Below are 21,943 nucleotides of genomic sequence, written 5' to 3'. Positions count from 1 at the left end.
TCTTGCCTTACTGATAACTTAAGTTCTTTACCCGTCAGTCTGGTCTCAATAAAACTCGAGAGGGATCTGTAGGTATGGTATTATTTATTTTTAAACAACTTGCAAGGCTGAGCCGCTCTATAGAGACTCAAAACACATACAGTCTCCTGAAACTCCCAAAGCCGAGTGAGACCGAGGACAAAGAGATCTGTATACATATCATTCAAATGGCATCAAGTTTCACATACAAGATTCCCATAGGTCATCCTATACACCTCCTGACCTGGCCATATATCCTGATTGGCTCACTTCGCATTCCTCAACCCTGGGCCTCTTGTTACCCAGCATTCTTTTCACTATCCTCTTCATGAGGCTCCCCTCCCCCCTTCCTGGCCATGCTATGCTGAATTCCTTTGTTCATTACCATACTTTCTCACTACCATCAGACTGGCCCTATCTTCTACATTATTCTAACTAATTATCCCATTTTGCATCCAGCTCTATCCTCTACATTATTCTAACTCATTATCCCATTTTATATCACATTCGTTTGTTCAATTCCTCAATACAAGTCTTATTGAATTCTTTGAGGAGGTGACCAAGCATGTGGATGAAGGTAAAGCAGAGGATGTAGTGTACATGGATTTTAGTAAGGCATTTGATAAGGTTCCCCATGGTAGGCTTATGCAGAAAGTAAGGAGGCATGGGATAGTGGGAAATTTGGCCAGTTGGATAACGAACTGGCTAACCGATAGAAGACAGAGAGTGGGGTGGATGGCAAATATTCAGCATGGAGCCCAGTTACCAGTGGCGTACCGCAGGGATCAGTTCTGGGTCCTCTGCTGTTTGTGATTTTCATTAACGACTTGGATGAGGGAGTTGAAGGGTGGGTCAGTAAATTTGCAGATGATACGAAGATTGGCGGAGTTGTGGATAGTGAGGAGGGCTGTTATCGGCTTCAAAGAGACATAGGTAGGATGCAGAGCTGGGCTGAGAACTGGCAGATGGAGTTTAACCCTGAACAGTGTGAGGTTGTCCGCTTTGGAAGGACAAATATGAATGCGGAATACAGGGTTAACGGTAGGGTTCTTGGCAATGTGGAGGAGCAGAGAGATCTTGGGGTCTATGTTCATAGATCTTTGAAAGCTGCCACTCAAGTGGATAGAGCTGTGAAGAAGGCCAATGGTGTCCCAGCGTTCATTAGCAGAGGGATTGAATTTAAGAGCCTTGAGGTGATGATGCAACTGTACAAAACCTTGGTACGGCCACATTTGGAGTACTGTGTGCAGTTCTGGTCACCTCATTTTAGGAAGGATGTGGAAGATTTGGAAAAGGTGCAAAGGAGATTACCAGGATGTTGCCTGGAATGGAGAGTAGGTCTTACGAGGAAAGGTTGAGGGTGCTAGGCCTTTTCTCATTAGAACGGAGAAGGATGAGGGGCGACTTGATAGAGGTTTATAAGATGATCAGGGGAATAGATAGAGTAGACAGTCAGAGACTTTTCCCCCGGTGGAACAAACCATTACAAGGGGACATAAATTTAAGGTGAATGGTGGAAGATATAGGGGGGATGTCAGAGGTAGGTTCTTTACCCAGAGGGTAGTGGGGGCATGGAATGCACTGCCTGTGGAAGTAGTTGAGTCGGAAACATTAGGGACCTTCAAGCGGCTATTGGATAGGTACATGGATTACGGTAGAATAATGGAGTGTAGATTAATTTGTTCTTAAGGGCAGCACGGTAGCATTGTGGATAGCACAATTGCTTCACAGCTCCAGGGTCCCAGGTTCGATTCCAGCTTGGGTCCCTATCTGTGCGGAGTCTGCACATCCTCCCCGTGTGTGTGTGTGGGTTTCCTCCGGGTGCTCCGGTTTCCTCCCTCAGTCCAAAGATGTGCAGGTTAGGTGAATTGGCCATGATAAATTGCCCTCAGTGTCCATAATTGCATTTAGTGTTGGGTGGGATTACTGGGTTATGGGGATAGGGTGGAGGTGTTGACCTTGTGTAGGGTGCTCTTTCCATGAGCTGGTGCGGACTCGATGGGCCGAATGGCCTCCTTCTGCACTGTAAATTCTATGATAATCTATGATTAATCTAGGACAAAGGTTTGGCTAAACATCGTGGGCTGTATTTTTCTATGTTCTATGACAGCACTCAGATATGTTGATGTACATTGCTGGGGGAGAGGGGTAAAGGTGGGACAGGTGGAAAAAGTCACACCATCACCTCCTGTGCTCACTGCAATGGCCTCCAAGTTCAGCTGCACCGCCTCATATTCAAAATTCTCGTCTTTAGCCTTGAAATGGCTCCATGGCCTTGTTCCCCACCCCCATCTCTCCAGCCTCCTCCAGCCTGACAACCCTCCGATATCTCCGCACTCTTCCAATTCTCCCCTCTTCTACATTTTAATTGCTCCACCATTGGAGTTCGTGCCTTCAGCTGCCTTGCCTCAGGAACTCCCTCCCTAAACCTCTCCGCCGCTCAATCGCTCTGCCCTTTAACACCCTCATTCAAACCTCACTCTTTGACCCAGATTTTGGTCGTCTATGTTAATTGCCGCAACATGTTGTGGAATTGGGGAGAAAAGACACCATTGCACAGAGTAGAGAACGGAGAGAGGATGAGACAGCCCATTTCCCTACTTCAGAAAACTCAGAAGTGGAAATGAATGAAATGAAAATCGCTTATTGTCACGAGTAGGCTTCAATGAAGTTACTGTGAAAAGTCCCTAGTTGCCACATTCCGGCGCCTGTTCAGGGAGGCTGGTACGCGAATTGAACCGTGCTGCTGGCCTGCCTTGGTCTGCTTTCAAAGCCAGCGATTTAGCCCAGTGTGCTAAACCAGCCCCCAGAATGGAAATGACTGAGAATTTAATGAACTCAACCTGACATCACATGATCGATGGACTTTATTACAAAATTCAGAGTTCTACCCTGCAAATTGAGGACTCCTGCAATTTGGTAATTGTGCAATCTTTTCATTATTTTATACTTTATTTTAATGTTAATTATTGCCTTTGACTATGTTCATGAATTTTGATCACTTGTTTTATTTGTATTGTCATCACAATTCAGTACTTGCCACCATGATGATTTCTGAATAAACATTGTAGCACAGTGGTTAGCACTGTTGCTTCACAGTGCCAGGGTCCCAGGTTTGATTCCCGGCTTGGGTCACTGTCTGTACGGAGTCTGCACGTTCTCCCCGTATCTGCGTGGGTTTCCTCCGGGTGCTCCGGTTTCCTCCCACAAGTCCCGAAAGATGTGCTGTTAGGTGAATTGCACATTCTGAATTCACCCTCTGTGTACCCGAACAGGCGCCGGAATGTGGCGACTAGGGGCTTTTCACAGTAACTTCATTGCAGTGTTAATGTAAGCCTACTTGTGACAATACAGATTATTATTATGTATCCCTGAGTCAGCACTGACTGAGCTGCCTGCACTCTCACTGTGGTCTGCATCGTAGAGATCTGGGTTCAGGTCCCACGACAAGGTCTGAGTGCAAAGATCAAGGCTGACAGAGTGGCAGGGCTGCAAGCCTTTCAGATGGGACATTAAACTGGGGCACAACTCGCTGCTCTGATGGAAGTAAAAGATCCGCGGGTTTGATCCCCAGGGTCCTGGGGCCCATATTTAACCTTCAATCAACATCACAAATAAACAGATTACCCGGTTGTTATCTCAGTGCTGTTTGTGGGAGCTTGCTGTGCACAAATTGGCTCTGCGTTTCCTGCATTACAACAATGCATACTCTTCAAAAAGTACCGCATGGGCTGTTGACATTTTGAGATGTTCAGTGGTCATAAAAGGCGCTATATAAATGCAAGTTTTAAAAATCTTTTTTTTAAATCTTTCCTGAGGGGTATGGACTGGCCTACTCGTGACAATAGAGATTATTATTATTATTATTTGGGAAACTAGTGGGAAACTGTTCAAACTCAAGAGAGCATCAAGTACGAGAGGACACAGATATAAAATAATGGCCAGAATTGTGTGAGGAAAGGTGTGGTTCACCCAGAGGAGTCTGGAGCAAGCTTCCTGAGAGGGGGGTGGAGGCAGGTTCGATTGAGATATTCAGAAGGTACCTGGATTGTTGTCTGAAAGGAGAGAATGTGCAGGGTTACTGAGATAAGGCAAGGGAGTGGGCTTAGGTAGAATATTCTTTCAGAGAGCCAACCCCGACTCGATGGACCGAATGGCCTCCTTCTACAGAAAGGACTATGTGTGGATTGGTGTGAAATTTCAGTTCGACAATCATTCCCTTGAAACACCTTTGGATGTAGATTCAAGTTGCTGTTATCGAAGCTTCCAGAATTTGATCGCCAATCATGGTGGGGCTAGTGATGAGGAGACTACTCAAACATTGGTGCTCAGTAAGTGAATACATCGAAAATTAGTAGAATAAAGTTCAATGGAAATAGGAGGAGGCCGTACAACTGCTTTATTCTGTCATCCCATTCTGATCGACCATGACAGATCATCATCTCAAATCCATTTGTTCTCCTTCTTCCACGTTTCTCAATCCCCCTAACCCAACAAAAATCTGTCAGTCCTGAAAAAGGACCCAACATCCACAGCTTTTAGTGGGGAGTGAGTTCCAGATTTCCACCCCCCCCCCCCCCCCCCCCCCCCCCCCCTCTGCGCCTCCTGACAACACCACAAAGCAGTCTGCCTCTCATTTTGAGGTTATTCCCTTGAGATCCGGACCCCCCCCCCCCCCCCCCCCCCCCCACACCAGAGGAAATAGTTTCTCTCCACTTCCTCTAACACATCCTTCATAAAATGTAAACACCTCGATTTGGTCAACATGGAGCAAACACAATGAAATTCAGGATACCCGCCATCCTGTTGTGCGGCACTACCACCGTGCTAAATGGGATAGACTTCGATCAGATTTAGCAACTCAAGACTGGGCATCCATGAGGTGCTGTGGGCCATCAGCAGCAGCAGAATTGGATTCAACCACAATCTAACCTCATGGCCCAGCATATCCCCCACTCTACCATTACCACCCAGCCAGGGGATCAACCCTGGTTCAATGAAGAGAGCAGGAGAGCATGCCAGGGGCAACACCAGGCAGACCGAAAAATGGGGTGTCAGCCTGGTGAAGCAACAACACAGGACTGTGAGCCAAACAGCATAAGCAGCAAGTGATAGACAGAGCTCAGCGATTCCACAACCATCGCATCAGATCTAAGCTCTGCAGTCCTGCCACATCCAGCCGTGAATGGCGGTGGACAATTAAACAATTCACTGGAGGAGGAGGTTCCACAAATATCCCCATCCTCAATGACGGAGGATGCCATCACATAATAATAATAATCTTTATTATTGTCGCAAGTAGGTTTACATTAACTCTGCAATGAAGTTACTGTGAAACAGGGCAGCACGGTGGCGGAGTGGGTTAGCCCTGCTGCCTCACGGCGCCAAGGTCCCAGGTTCGATCCCGGCTCTGGTTCACTGTCCGTGTGGAGTTTGCACATTCTCCCCGTGTCTGCGTGGGATTCGTCCCCACAACCCAAAGATGTGCAGGCTAGGTGGATTGACCATGCTAAATTACCCCTTAATTGGAAAAATGAGTTGGCTAATCTAAATTTATAAAAAAAAAGAAGTTACTGTGAAAAGCCCCTAGTCGCCACATTACGGCACCTGTTCGGGTACACTGAGGGAGAATTCAGAATGTCCAATTCACCTAACAAGCACATTTTGCGGGGCATCTGTGCAAAAGACCAGGCTGAGACATTCGCAACAATCCAGCCAGAAGTGCCGAGTGGATGATCCATCTCGGTCTCCTCCGGAGGTCCCCAGCATCACAGATGTCAGTCTTCAGCCAATACCATTCACTCAGCGTGATATCAAGTAATGTCAGGAGGCACTGGATACTGCGAAGGCTAAGGGCCATGACAATTATCTGCCAATGGTACTGAAAACCTGTCAAGTTCTAGCCAAGTTGTTCCATTGCAGCTACAACACTGGCTTCTACCCAACAATGTAGCAAATTGCCCAGGTATGTCCTGTACATAAAATGCAGCACAAACCCAACCCAGCCAATTACCCCGCTATCAGTCTACTCTCCATCATCCGCAAAGTGATGGAAGGAGTGATCAACAGTGCGATCAAGCGGCACTTACTCAGCAATAACCTGCTCACGGACACTCAGTTTGGGTTCCGCCCAGGGTCACTCAGCTCCTGACCTCATTACAGCTTTAGTTCCTCAGTACTGACCCTCTGACAGGGCGGCACTCCCTCAGTACTGACCGTCTGACAGTGCAGCACTCCCTCAGTACTGACCCTCTGACAGTGCAGCACTCCCTCAGTACTGACCCTCTGACAGTGCAGCACTCCCTCAGTACTGACCCTCTGACAGTGCGGCACTCCCTCAGTACTGACCCTCTGACAGTGCAGCACTCCCTCAGTACTGACCCTCTGACAGTGCAGCACTCCCTCAGTACTGGCCCTCTGACAGTGCAGCACTCCCTCAGTACTGACCCTCTGGCAGTGCGGCACCCCCTCAGTACTGACCCTCTGACAGTGCAGCACTCCCTCAGTATTGACCCTCTGACAGTGCAGCACTCCCTCAGCACTGACCCTCTCACAGTGCAGCCCTCCCTCAGTGCTTACCCTCTGACAGTGCAGCACTCCCTCAGTACTGACCCTCTGACAGTGCAGTGCTCTCTCAGTACTGACCCTCTGACAGTGCAGCACTCCCTCAGTACTGACCCTCTGACAGTGCAGCGCTCTCTCAGTACTGACCCTCTAACAGTGCAGCACTCCCTCAGTACTGACCCTCTGACAGTGTGGCACTCCCTCAGTACTGACCCTCTGACAGTGCGGCACTCCCTCAGTACTGACCCTCTGACAGTGCAGCTCTCCCTCAGTACTGACCCTCTGACAGTGCAGCACTCCCTCAGTACTGACCCTCTGACAGTGCAGCACTCACTCAGTACTGACCCTCTGACAGTGCGGCGCTCCCTCAGTACTGACCCTCTGACAGTGCGGCACTCCCTCAGTACTGACCCTCTGACAGTGCGGCACTCCCTCAGTACTGACCCACTGACAGTGCGGCACTCCCTCAGTACTGACCCACTGACAGTGCGGCACTCCCTCAGTACTGACCCTCTGACAGTGCTGCACTCCCTCAGTACTGACCCTCCGACAGTGCAGCACGCCCTCAGTACTGACCCTCTGACAGTGCGGCACTCCCTCAGTACTGACCCTCTGACAGTACGGCACTCCCTCAGTACTGACCCTCTGACAGTGCGGCACTCCCTCAGTACTGATCCTCTGACAGTGCGGCTCCCTCAGTACTGATTCTCTGACAGTGCAGCACTCCCTCAGCACTGACCCTCTGACAGTGCAGCCCTCCCTCAGTACTGACCCTCTGACAGTGCAGCACTCCCTCAGTACTGACCCTCTGACAGTGCAGCGCTCTCTCAGTACTGACCCTCTGACAGTGCAGCACTCCCTCAGTACTGACCCTCTAACAGTGCGGCACTCCCTCAGTACTGACCCACTGACAGTGCGGCACTCCCTCAGTACTGACCCTCTGACAGTGCTGCACTCCCTCAGTACTGACCCTCCGACAGTGCAGCACTCCCTCAGTACTGACCCTCTGACAGTGCGGCACTCCCTCAGTACTGACCCTCTGACAGTGCGGCACTCCCTCAGTACTGACCCTCTGACAGTGCGGCACTCCCTCAGTACTGACCCTCTGACAGTGCGGCTCCCTCAGTACTGACTCTCTGACAGTGCAGCACTCCCTCAGTACTGACCCTCTGACAGTGCGGCACTCCCTCAGTACTGACCCTCTGACAGTGCAGCACTCCCTCAGTACTGACCCTCTGACAGTGCGGCACTCCCTCAGTACTGACCCTCTGACAGTGCGGCACTCCCTCAGTACTGACCCTCTGACAGTGCAGCACTCCCTCAGTACTGACCCTCTGACAGGGCAGCACTCCCTCAGTACTGACCCTCTGACAGTGCAGCATTCCCTCAGTACTGACCCACTGACAGTGCGGCACTCCCTCAGTACTGACCCACTGACAGTGCGGCACTCCCTCAGTACTGACCCTCTGACAGTGCTGCACTCCCTCAGTACTGACCCTCCGACAGTGCAGCACTCCCTCAGTACTGACCCTCTGACAGTGCGGCACTCCCTCAGTACTGACCCTCTGACAGTACGGCACTCCCTCAGTACTGACCCTCTGACAGTGCGGCACTCCCTCAGTACTGATCCTCTGACAGTGCGGCTCCCTCAGTACTGATTCTCTGACAGTGCAGCACTCCCTCAGCACTGACCCTCTGACAGTGCAGCCCTCCCTCAGTACTGACCCTCTGACAGTGCAGCACTCCCTCAGTACTGACCCTCTGACAGTGCAGCGCTCTCTCAGTACTGACCCTCTGACAGTGCAGCACTCCCTCAGTACTGACCCTCTAACAGTGCGGCACTCCCTCAGTACTGACCCACTGACAGTGCGGCACTCCCTCAGTACTGACCCTCTGACAGTGCTGCACTCCCTCAGTACTGACCCTCCGACAGTGCAGCACTCCCTCAGTACTGACCCTCTGACAGTGCGGCACTCCCTCAGTACTGACCCTCTGACAGTGCGGCACTCCCTCAGTACTGACCCTCTGACAGTGCGGCACTCCCTCAGTACTGACCCTCTGACAGTGCGGCTCCCTCAGTACTGACTCTCTGACAGTGCAGCACTCCCTCAGTACTGACCCTCTGACAGTGCGGCACTCCCTCAGTACTGACCCTCTGACAGTGCAGCACTCCCTCAGTACTGACCCTCTGACAGTGCGGCACTCCCTCAGTACTGACCCTCTGACAGTGCGGCACTCCCTCAGTACTGACCCTCTGACAGTGCAGCACTCCCTCAGTACTGACCCTCTGACAGGGCAGCACTCCCTCAGTACTGACCCTCTGACAGTGCAGCATTCCCTCAGTACTGACCCTCTGACAGTGCGGCACTCCCTCAGTACTGACCCTCTGACAGTGCGGCACTCCCACAGTACTGACCCTCCAACAGTGCAGCATTCCCTCAGTACTAACTCTGACAGTGGAGCACTCCCTCAGTCCTCACCCTCTGACAGTGCAGTGCTCCCTCAATACTAACACACTGATAATGTAGTGCTCCCTCATTACTGACCCTCTGACAGCTCAGTGTTCCCTTAGTACAGCTTGATTGGCACCCCATCCACCACTTTAAACATTCAATCCCTTGACCACCGATGCACAGTGGCAGCCGTGTGTACCATCTACACAATACACTGCAGGAACTCACCAAGGTTCCTTAGAGAATACCCTCCAAACCCATGACCACTACCATCTAGAAGGAAAAGAGCAGCAGATACCTGGGAACCCCACCACCTGGAGGTTCCCCTCCAAGTCACCCACCATCCTGACTGGGAATATATCGGCCGTTCCTTCACTGTCGGTGGTCAACCTCCTGCAACTCGCTTCCTAACAGCACAGTGGATGTACCTACAGCTCAGGGACTGCAGGGGTTCAAGAAGGCAGCTCACCCCCACCTTCTGAACGGCAACTAGGGATGGGCAATAAATGCCGGCCTAACCAGCGATGCCCACATCCCATAAATAAATAAAAAATAAATGATAAGATTGATGATCTGTTGGGATGTAGTTTTCATTCGATTGGCAAAATTCTGAAGATGGAAGTATTGGTGCTGCGTCTCTTTGTGCTTCCCTGCTAAAGCCCGGTCTGTGTGCCTGCCACAGACTGACTGCCAGTCAGAGCAGCAGACATTCAGGGCGGCTTTCCGTTCTCGGGAGTTACAGCTAAAGGTTCCCAGCTGGGTTTAACATTCTGAATCAATTGGGAAAGACTCTGATTGCTCAAGAGAGAGTGGTGAATATGTTCGACATTCCCCCACCCCCTCAACGTCAAAATCAGAAGCTGAGAAAGAGTCAAATCAACAGAATAATGGGCTGCACTTCACAATCAGACAAGTGCTCCTTACTTGTAATCCTAGCATTTATAGCTGATTACAAAAGGACCTGCTTTATTCTGATCTTTTAAACAAGTATTCATTTAAAAAAAATTATAATAATTTCACTAACAATTTTAAGACTAATTATACTTATTTCGGGAGGGATTTAGCCAGATATTTATTTATGGTGCTCTTTGCTTGATTAATCCAGTGTTTTAACTATCGAAGCGTAATTAGAACTTCGAGAAGCAAGGCGAGGATTAATGCTGGATTTTCAAAGATCGAGGCTGTGAAGGTGAATCTCGAGATATGACTCATTCACTGGAACAGTGAAAGCATTTGCCCCGGACAAAAACATTTGTTTGTTTTGGAACAGACCTGCAAAGGGTTGTCTGTTGTACCAAGTCATGTTGGTAAACCACAAATGGTGATAGAGTGAGGGTCACCCTACCGTCACATTTACATATAGGAGAGTTGAAAAGTCCCAGGGAGCGACTGGAATGGGTTTATTGGATGTGATGAAGGCAGAAATTACTGGAACTCCGAAGAAGAATCCTTTCCAAATCAGGACTGATCCTCCGGTCTCCCAGTCGCGATTTTCCCGGCTGCGCACTATTTGCTGGGTCCGGGATTCTCTGCTACCCGCCGCTTGTCAATGGGATTTCCTATTGAATCCACTCCATGCTGCCGGGAAACATGTGGACAGGGTTGCACTGCCGACGGGAAAAGAAAATCCCATCGTCCGGAGAAATCCGGCCTCTGTTTTTCCTGTCACAGATGCTGCCAGACCTGCCGCGTTTTTCCAGCGCTCCCTGTTTTTATTTCACATTCCCAGCATTTGCAAAGACCCGTCTTTCAGATAACACATTAAATTGAGGTTTCCATCTGCTCCTCACAGGTCAACATCAAAGAGCCTCCTGCATTTTTTTGAGGTGAATGGGGGAGTGTGCTGTGGCAAATATTTAATCCTCAACCGATATCCTTAAAAACACACACATAATATCGTTATTTTCACATTTGCTGGATCTTGAGCTGTGGAAATATTTTTAAAATTCATTTCCAGAATGCAGGTGTCGCTGGCTAGGCCAGCATTTATTGTCCATCCCTAATTGCCCTTCAGAAGGTGGTGGTGAGCTGTCTCTTGAACTGCTGCAGTCTCTGTGGTGTAGATACACCCACAGTGCTGTTAGGGAGGGAGTTCCAGGACTTTTCCCAGCGACAGTGAAGGAACAGGGAATATTTCTAAGTCAGGGTGGTGAGTGACTTAGAGGGGAAGCTCCAGCTGGTGGGGTTCCCAGGTATCTGCTGCATTTGTCCTTCTAGATGGTAGTGGTTGTGGGTTTGGAAGGAGCTGTCTAAGGAACCTTGGTGAGTTCCTGCATTTTGTAGATGGTACACACGGCTGCCACTGTGTGTCGGTGGTGGAGGGTTTGAATGTTTGTGGAAGGGGGTGCCAATCAAGCGGGGCTGCTTTGTCCTGGATGGTGTCAAGCTTCTTTAATGTTGTTGGAGCTGCACTCAGCCAGGCAAGTGGGGAAGACGGCACAGTGGAACAGTGGTTAGCACTGCTGCCTCACAGCACCAGGGACCGGGGTTCAATTCTGGCTTCAAGTCACTGTCTTTGTGGAGTTTGCACTTTCTCCCCATGTCTGCATGGGGTTCCTCCGGGTGCTCCGACTTCCTCCCGCAGTACAAAGATGCTAAAATTGCCCTTTAGTGTCCAAAGATATGCAAGTTAGGTTGCGTTATGGGGATAGGGCGGGGAAAAGGGCCGAGGTAGGGTGCTCTTTCAGAGGGCTAGTGCAGGCTCGATGGGTCGAATGTCCTCCTTCTGCAGTGTAGGGATTCTATGGGAGTCTTTCACCACACTCCTGAAATATGTATTGTCAATGGTGGACAGGCTTTGAGGAGTCAGGAGGTGAGTTACTCAGAGCAACATTCCCAGCCTCTGACCTGCTCTTGTAGCCACAGTATTAATGTGGCCAGTCCAGTTCAGTGTCTGGTCAATGGTAACAATAACCATCTTCCAACCAGCGGAGTTTTCCCCCGATTCCCACTGATTCCAGTTTAGCTCGGGCTCCTTGATGCCAAAGGCAGTCACTCTCACCTCACCTCTGGCATTCAGCTCTTTTGTCCATGTTTGAACCAAGGAGCTGAACGACCCTGGCCCAAACTGAGTGTCCGTGAGTAGGTTATTGCTGAGTAAGTGCTGTTTGATAACAGTGTTGATGACTCCTTCATCACTTTGCTGATGATGGAGAGTAGACTGATAGGGCGGTAATTGGCTGGGTTGGATTTGTCCTGTTTCTTGTGTACAGGACACACCTGGGCAATTTCCCACATTGCCGGGTAGATGCCAGTGTTGTAGCTGTACTGGAACAGCTTGGCTAGGGGTGCGGCAAGTTCTGGAGCACAAATCTTCAGTACTACTGCTGGGATATTGTCAGGGCCCATAGCCAGTGCAGTACCCAGTGACTTCAGCTGTTTCTTGACATCACGTGGAGTGAATTGTATTGGCTGAAGACTGACATCTGTGATGCTGGGGACCTCCGGAGGAGACCGAGATGGATCATCCACTCGGCACTTCTGGCTGAAGATTGTTGCGAATTCCTCAGCCGTGTCTTTTGCACAGTTACACTGGGCTCCTCCGTCATTGAGAATGGGGATATTTGTGGAGCCTCCTCCTCCAGTGAGTTGTTTAATTGTCCACCACCATTCACGGCTGGATGTGGCAGGACTGCAGAGCTTAGATCTGATGCATTCAATGTGGAATCGCTGAGCTCTGTCTATTACTTGCTGCTTCTGCTGTTTGGCTCACAGGCCTGTGTTGTAACTTCAGCAGGTTGACACCTCATTTTTCGGTCTACCTGATGTTGCTTCTGGCACGCTCTCCTGCACTCTTCACTGAACCAGGGTGCTGATAGAACCAGGGTGCTGACAGAACTAGGGTGCTGACAGAACCAGGGTGCTGATAGAACCAGGGTGCTGATAGAACCAGGGTGCTGATAGAACCAGGGTGCTGTCAGAACCAGGGTGCTGTCAGAACCAGGGTGCTGATGGAAGGAATGCAGCAGATTAAGATGCAGGTGCAGCAAGCAATTAGTAAGGCAAATGACACATTGGCCTTGATTGCAAGAGGATTGGAACAGAGCAATAAAGAAGCCTTTTTCCAGCTGCATTGAGTTTTGGTAAGGCCATGGGCAGGATTCCCCGTCCCTGCAGGGCCATTTTCCGTTGTGGCAACCCCCCGCTGGCACCGGGTGTCTCTGTCCCAGCTGCCAGCCAATGGAGTTTCCCATTGCAGGCAGCCGCCACGCCATCGAGAAATGGGCGGGCGTGAGTTACCTGTCGGCAAAACGGAGGATCCCTCCGACGGAGAATCCAGCCCAGATGTGGAAGACTGTCTTCAGTTTTGGGCTCCACATTTAAGAGAGGATTTACTTGCGTTGGAGACAGTCCAGCAAAGGCTCATTCGATTGGTTCCTGGGCAGTTGGCAATCACAGTTGTCCTGTGATTCTGAGGCTGAGTAATTTGGGTCAATATTCTCTGGAGTTCCGAAAAATGAGAGGCGACCTACAAAGTTCTGACTGATAGGCTGGGACCAGGATGTTGTTTCTGGTGCTTAAGGAGTCCAACAGGCAGGGGGCACAGTCTCAGGATTAGCAGCCAAACATTTAGGACTGAGGTGAGGAGAAATGACTCCGCTCTCAGGCTCGTGAATCTTTGGAATTCCCCACCCCAGCGGGTTGCGGACGCTCTGTCGTTGAATATATTCAAGGTTGAGACAGTCAAATTTGTGGTCTCTCGGGAATTAAGGGATATGGGGAGAGCTGCGGGAGAACGGAGATGGAGACCCAGTTCAGCCGGTGGAGACACCTCAATGGGCATCCTGTTGTGTTCTTGTAAATCCAGCCTGGTGTTCTGGTCAACATTAATCCTCCAACATCAATGCTGAGGATTATCTGGTGACTATCCTATTGCTGTTTGGGGGAGCTTGCTGTGAAGCTACCTGTTGTATTTCCAACGCTGACCAACATGTTATGAATTGTACCCCATTGGCTGTAAAACGTTTTGAGATGTCTTGAGCTTTTGGAAGGCATTTCCTCTCTTCTTAAGAAGCGCTGCTATGGCTAGGACCACCTTTCAGAGAGACTCACTGCACAGACTGATGGTGCAGCTAAAGTGTCCTGACCTCACTCACTTGGTCATACGCTGAGTCCAGCTCAAGGTAGCCGCTACAGAGAGGCTAACCTGTCATCAGACTGTGCCACTTTGCAGGAACTTCTAACCTGTCGTCAGACTGTGCCACTTTGCAGGAACTTCTAACCTGTCGTCAGACTGTGCCACTTTGCAGGAACTTCATGAAAACAAATTGCAGAGAGGAATTGGGGTGTAACTGATTAAATCATTTCTCTTCCTTATTGAGATTGAGTTTGGAATGATCCCATTTCCAGCTCTCTTTATAATGGCTTCCAGCTGTGTGTTGAGTAATTAGAATGATTATCTAGTTTAATGCAAAACCCTGGTTGGGGCAGGACGCACATCTGGACCATAACGTGATGTATTTAATTCCGAATAATCTAAACAAAAGAATTATATAGGTTTCAAAATAACAGGCCATTTCATATCTTTAACTGTTGAAAGATTAAAATGAGTTAAAGAAAATGCTCTTTCAAAATTGGAAGTGAATAGCAAAATAAAATCCTAAAGTGATGTTGGAGGCCAAGGGGGTGAAGTGATTGGACACCCCGAGAGTGAGGTGATTGGACACCCTGAGGTGATTGGACACCCTGAGAGTGAGGTGATTGGACACCCTGAGGTGATTGGACACCCTGAGCTGATTGGACACCCCGAGTGTGAGGTGATTGGACACCCAGAGTGTGAGGTGATTGGACACCCTGAGGTGATTGGACACCCTGAGAGTGAGGTGATTGGACACCCTGAGAGTGAGGTGATTGGACACCCTGAGAGTGAGGTGATTGGACACCCAGAGTGTGAGGTGATTGGACACCCTGAGGTGATTGGACACCCTGAGAGTGAGGTGATTGGACACCCTGAGAGTGAGGTGATTGGACACCCTGAGAGTGAGGTGATTGGACACCCAGAGTGTGAGATCATTGGACACCGCGAGTGTGACGTGCTTGTTAGGTGAATTGGACATTCTGAATTCTCCCTCTGTGACCCGAACAGGCGCCGGAATGTGGCGACTAGGGGCTTTTCACAGTAACTTCATTGCAGTGTTAATGTCAGCCTACTTTGGGGCAGCATGGTGGCATTCCTTCACTGTCGCTGGGTCAAAATCCCTCCCTAACAGCACTGTAGGTGTACCTGCACCACATGGACCGAGTCGGTTTAAGAAGGCAGCTCATCACCACCTTCTGACGGGAAATTAGGGATGGACAATAAATGTCAGCCTGGTTGGTGACACTCACATCCCATGAATGATTAAAAAGAAAAGTTTGTGAGTTTCTACCATGTCCAATGCAAATTGGGCAATGGGCTTTTGATTTTTTTTTAATGGTTAAATGGTTTGAATTTTCATTTCTTGCATTTGTCCTCTGGCCATTTAATGTCAGTCTGCATTTCAGGTCAAGCAGCGAGCACTTTCACCACCCAGTGAAGATTCTGTTACACGTAAAACCATTATTTTCTCTCCCCCACCCCCAATATTAATATATATTGTATATTATTTTACATAATTTGCTCGGGGTGACATATTTCACCATCTTGCTTGAAGGGATAACTTGGCTGACATGTGTTTTTTATGAAGTATCAGACATTGATGTGGAAAGAGAATAATTTATTAGTGTTAAATTACCTCTCTGGTCTTGTTAAAGAAATCCGCATTATTAACCACACTCCCATGGCTTAAATGTTAGTTTAACCATGACTGAAATCACAACTGCATCTGAAATGGATTTGGGACGTCAATTTCCAACCCTCCTCCACGCCACCATTGACCTCCTACCTCTCTCTGCACCAATCACTAAATGACGTGTTGCCAGTTTACCCCCTTCATGACTTTTGTTGCAAATTAACACTCTGATCCGCAGCTGAATTTTGCAATCTAATTTTTCCCCCATCGCTCTTTGAAATAAAGTCTTGCATTTACATCGTACCGTTCACAATCACAGGGTGTCCCAGTCAATCAAAGTGGCCAATAAAAGTCATCACTGTTGCAATGGAGGAAACCCAGCAGACAATGTTTGCACATGCACTCCCACCAATGACAGTGATAACAATGAGGTAACCCGTTTTAACAATGTCGGACAAGAGATAAATATTGTCCCGGGTACCAGGAAGAACTTCCCTGTTCCTCTTCAAAACAATGCCATGCAATCTACCCGTTCAAAAAACGTAATCAAATTTGAGAGACATGGCACGTTTTTTACGGCGAGCGACGATTCTCCGAGGCCGATGGGCCGAGCGGCTGGGCCTTCACTCCTGTTTCACCACGGCAGCAAACACACCTGCTCGCTGCCGTCGTGAAACGGGCGGCAGATGCCCGTTTGGGGCATCTAGAGGCCCGATTGGCATGGGAGCACCACGACTGTGCTCAGGAGGGGACAGGCCCGTGATCGGTGCCCACCGATCGTCGGGCCAGCGTCCAAAACAGACGCACTCTTTCCCCTCCGCCGCCCGGCAAGATCAAGCCGCCACGTCTTGCCTGGCGGCTGAGGAGAAAGACGGCAACTGCGCATGTGCGGCTGACGACATCGGCCGCGTCAGCCGCCGTGACGCTTGACGTGCGGCCTTGACGACCGTCGTCAAGGCTGCGCCGCCGTGACCGCGCTCCTAGCCCCGCCCGGGGGGGGGGGGGGGGGGGGGGGGGGGGGGGGAGAGAATCGGCCCCGGAAGTGGCCGTGAAGGATGCCGTGGGTCACGGCCTGTCCCACGGCAGCCTTTACGATTCTCTGCATTTGCGGAGAATCTCGCCCATGACTTTCCCCTTACAAAGCTATACTGGCTTTCCCTAATTAGCCCTTGCCTGTCTAGATGTCTGTAGATCCTGTCCCTCAGAATACCTTCTAACAACTTACCCACTACAGAAGTAAGGCTAACCGGTCTGTAGTTCGCAGGATTATCCCTACAGCCCTTCTTAAACAAGGGCACAACATTTGCTACCCTCCAATCTTCAGGCACCTCTCCTGTGACTGTCGGCGATTCAAATGTTTCAGCTTGGGGGCCGACAATTTCCTCCCTAGCCTCCCACTACATCCTGGGAGACATTTCATCATGTCCAGGGGATTTATCTATCTTGATGCGCTTTAATACCTCCAGCAGCTCCTTCTCTGTAATATGTACACTCCTCAAGACATCACTTTTTATTCCCCCAATTTCCCTAACATTCCTGCCTTTCTCAACAGTAAATACTGATGAGAAATATTCCTTTCGGACCTCTCCCATGCCCGTTTATCCTTAAGGATAAGAAGGCATACAGTATATTTACTTTTATTAGCCGAGGTTATCGAGTTGAAGAGTGGGGGCAGGGGGGAATGCTGGAACGGTATAAAACGTTGGTTAGGCCACAGCTAGAGTATTGTGGGCAGTTCTGGAATCCACATTATAGGAGGGATGTGATAGCCACTGGAAAGGGTGCAGAGTAGGTTTACCAGGATGTTGCCTGGGCTGGAGAGTGTTAGTTATGAAGAGAGATTGGATAGACTGGAATTGTTTTCCTTGGAGCAGAGGAGACTGAGGGGGGACATGATTGAGAGGTATAAAATCATGAGGGGCATAGCATGGACAGGAAGAAACTTTTCCCCTTGGTGGAGGGGTCAATCATCGGGGGCCATAGATTGAAGGTGAGGGGCGGAGGGTTAGAGGGGATATCAGAAAAAGGCGGTGTTGGGAGTTTGGAACTCGCTGCCCGAAAGGATGGTGGAGGCAGAGACCCTCATAACAAGATGTATTTAGATGTGCGCTTGCGATCCCAGGGCAGACAGGGCTATTGGCCAAGAGCTGGGAAATGGGATAGAATGGTGAGGTGGTTGTTTTTGACCGGCACAGATGTGATGGGACGAAGAGCCTTTTCTGTGCTGTATGACTATCACCACCCATCACCGGATAGAGAACAGCCTTTTGGGGCCAATTCATTGGCCACCAGCCAATTCAATCAAACGGAGTCCCAGTCCATCTGTCACTGACGCCGGTCAGTCTCCAGTTTAAACCAGCAGACCACTGCTTTCTTCTGCTCACAGGTACAGGTTGCATGCCTTAAAGACACATGGGCATTAATCATCAATGGATCAAACATGTAATGGCAAAATAATAAAAGGGGACATAAGGGAATAAACAGGAAGCACCTTTACACAATTTCAACATCAAAATAATTACTGATAAACATGGAGAAAGGAGGGAAATTCTGAAGGATATTTGGAACATTAGAGGAAAAAGGGCAAGAAGGTTCGGCAGAGCATTCATGCCCTGCTATAGTTCCGGGGGAGTGCAGCACTGTCAGAGGGTCAGTACTGAGGGAGTGCCGCACTATCAGAGGGTCAGTACTGAGGGAGTGCTGCACTGTCAGAGGGTCAGTACTAAGGGAGTGCTGCACTGTCAGAGGGTCAGCACTGAGGGAGTGCCGCACTGTCAGAGGGTCAGCACTGAGGGAGTGCCGCACTGTCAGAGGGTCAGTACTGAGGGAGTGCCGCACTGTCAGAGGGTCAGTACTGAGGGAGTGCCGCACTGTCAGAGGGTCAGTACTGAGGGAGTGCCGCACTGTCAGAGGGTCAGTACTGAGGGAGGGCCGCACTGTCAGAGGGTCAGTACTGAGGGAGTGCTGCACTGTCAGAGGGTCAGTACTGAGGGAGTGCCACACTGTCAGAGGGTCAGTGCTGAGGGAGTGCCACACTGTCAGGGGATCAGTACTGAGGGAGTGCTGCACTGTCAGAGGGTCAGTACTGAGGGAGTGCTGCACTGTCAGAGGGTCAGTACTGAGGGAGTGCTGCACTGTCAGAGGGTCAGTGCTGAGGGATTGCGGCACTGTTGAAGGGGCAGCAGAGTTTTAAATGACTTCATGTATATAGGGCTGCATGTGGGAGACCAGCCAGAAAGGTGTTGTGACTAATCCAGAGGTTGCATAGCGATAACACAGGGTCTCCGCAGCAGACGAGCTGAAATATGGGCCAAATCATGAAAGACCGATTCCTGTGAAGGTGGGAGTGGCATACAAGGAGACTGAGTTGGTCGGTATTACTTGGAGTTCAGTAAAATGAGTGCGGTCGGTGGGAGGGGGGGGGGGGGTGTGTGGAGGTGGAGAGAGGGGGGTCTCATAGAATTGTATAAAATTGTAACAGGACTGGACAGGGTAGGTGCAGAAAGTATGTTCCCGATGGTGGAGGTGTCCAGAACCAGGGGTCACAGTGTGAGGATACGGGGTAGATCATTTGCACTGAGATGAGGAGAGATTTCTTCACCAAGAGTGTGATGAGTCTGGGGAATTTGCTACCGCAGGAAGTAGTTGAGGCCAAAACACTGCATGTTTTCAAGACGTTTGAGATAGAACTTGGGGCTAAAGGGATCTAAGGGAAAGGCGGGAAGGGTTAGACTCGGATGATCAGCAATGATCATAATGGTGGAGCATGATCAAAGGGCCAAATGGCCTCCTCCTGTTCCTATTTCTTTGTTATGAAATAGATGGTCTTCGCAATGGCGAAGTTTGAACTCAGAAGGTCACCTCAAGGTTAAAATTGACAGCACGGTTACGAAGAGAAACTGTTGCCAGGGAGAGGAGTTGGAGGATCGGAATCTAGCTAGGAGCAGGAACTGAAAACAACTGCTTCAGTTTTCCCAATATTGGCTGACGCTCTGCTCCTTCAGTACTGGAGCAGTAGAGTACCAGCGAGCAGCCGGACTGTTACAGAACACCATCTACTGGCTGAACGGGGAAGACTGCAAATTCCCAACTCACACGGCAAGCTCAACAAAGGAGACCATTCGAAGGGTTGTGGCAATTTTGAAAGAGCAATTCAACTAGACCCACTCCCCGGCTCCATCCCTGGAAACTTTCCCTCTTCCAGTATTTATCCGATTTCCTTTGCAGTTATTAATCAATCTGCTCCCTCTTCACTTTGAGGAAGCAGATTCCATATCACAACAACTTGGCGTAAAAATTCTCATCTTCCCCTCTGCTTCTTTTACCCATTCTCTTCATTGTGTCCCTCTGGTTACCCTCCCTCCTGTCACTGGAAACACTTTCTCCTGATTTACTCCATCAAACGCATTCCGGAACACCTAAATCTTCCCTGATCGAAGAACAACCCCATCTTCTCCAGTCCAAATATCACTGAAATCCCTAATCCACAGTACCACAAAAAAATAAAGGGTGGGAAGAGGGGGGACAGAGATCATGTTCAGCCCAAACATGAACAATTATATCACCAGCACTACCAAATTAAAAAATTATTTTACATGAAATGCAGTTTTCAGCATGATCAGGGGTGGGGCGGTCAGTATTGTGGGAGTGCCGCACTGTCAGAGGGTCAGTACTGAGGGAGTGTCGCACTGTCAGAGGGTCAGTACTGAGGGAGTGCCACACTGTCAGAGGGTCAGTACTGAGGGAGCGCCGCACTGTCAGAGGGTCAGTACTGAGGGAGTGCCGCACTGTCAGAGGGTCAGTACTGAGGGAGTGCTGCACTGTCAGAGGGTCAGTACTGAGGGAGTGCTGCACCGTCAGAGGGTCAGTATTGAGGGAGTGCTGCACTGTCAGAGGGTCAGTACTGAGGGAGTGCTGTACTGTCGGTGGGTCAGTACTGAGGGAGTGCTGCACTGTCAGAGGGTCAGTACTGAGGGAGTGCTGCACTGTCAGAGGGTCAGTACTGAGGGAGTGCTGTACTGTCGGTGGGTCAGTACTGAGGGAGGGCTGCACTGTCAGAGGGTCAGTACTGAGGGAGTGCTGCACTGTCAGAGGGTCAGTACTGAGGGAGTGCTGCACTGTCAGAGGGTCAGTACTGAGGGAGTGCCGCACTGTCAGAGGGTCAGTACTGAGGGAGTGTCGCACTGTCAGAGGGTCAGTACTGAGGGAGTGCCGCACTGTCAGAGGGTCAGTACTGAGGGAGCGCCGCACTGTCAGAGGGTCAGTACTGAGGGAGTGCTGCACTGTCAGAGGGTCAGTACTGAGGGAGTGCTGTACTGTCGGTGGGTCAGTACTGAGGGAGGGCTGCACTGTCAGAGGGTCAGTACTGAGGGAGTGCTGTACTGTCGGTGGGTCAGTACTGCGGGAGGGCTGCACTGTCAGAGGGTCAGTACTGAGGGAGTGTCGCACTGTCAGAGGGTCAGTACTGAGGGAGTGCTGCACTGTCAGAGGGTCAGTACTGAGGGAGAGCTGCACTGTCGGTGGGTCAGTACTGAGGGAGTGCTGTACTGTCGGTGGGTCAGTACTGAGGGAGGGCTGCACTGTCAGAGGGTCAGTACTGAGGGAGTGTCGCACTGTCAGAGGGTCAGTACTGAGGGAGTGCTGCACTGTCAGAGGGTCAGTACTGAGGGAGTGCTGCACTGTCAGAGGGTCAGTACTGTGGGAGTGCCGCACTGTCAGAGGGTCAGTACTGAGGGAGTGCTGCAACCTGGAATGGGCAACAGAGTTTTAAAAGACTTCAGGTTTACTCAGGGTGGAATGTCACAGACCAGGCAGTAGTGTGTTGAAACTAATAAAAAAGTAACAAAGCCAATAATCAGGGTCTCTGTAGCAGATTAACTGAAACAAGGTCCATGTCACAGAAGTAGGTGGTCTTAGTGATGTTGCCAGAAACTTGTTAGAGAGAGAAATGTGGTCGGTGGCTCGGGAACTAGGAGCAGGAGCTGAAAACAATGGCTTCAGTCTTTCCAATATGTAACTGGTGGCTGCTCGTCCAGTACTGTGCCAGTATGGAGTACGAGTGTGCAGTGTGACTGTTACAGAAGCCAACATTAAGTTTATGGATCACGACAGAGCTAAATCACCACGTGCAATATACAAACAGTATCCTTAGCATTTATTTTTGGAATTATGGAGCAGATCTGTATCCGTGGATTGCTA

Source organism: Scyliorhinus canicula, chromosome 4 (assembly GCF_902713615.1).
Source record: "Scyliorhinus canicula chromosome 4, sScyCan1.1, whole genome shotgun sequence".
Lineage (NCBI taxonomy): Eukaryota > Metazoa > Chordata > Chondrichthyes > Carcharhiniformes > Scyliorhinidae > Scyliorhinus > Scyliorhinus canicula.
The sequence above is the reverse complement of the archived record's forward strand: the minus strand, read 5'-3'. Positions refer to the sequence as shown.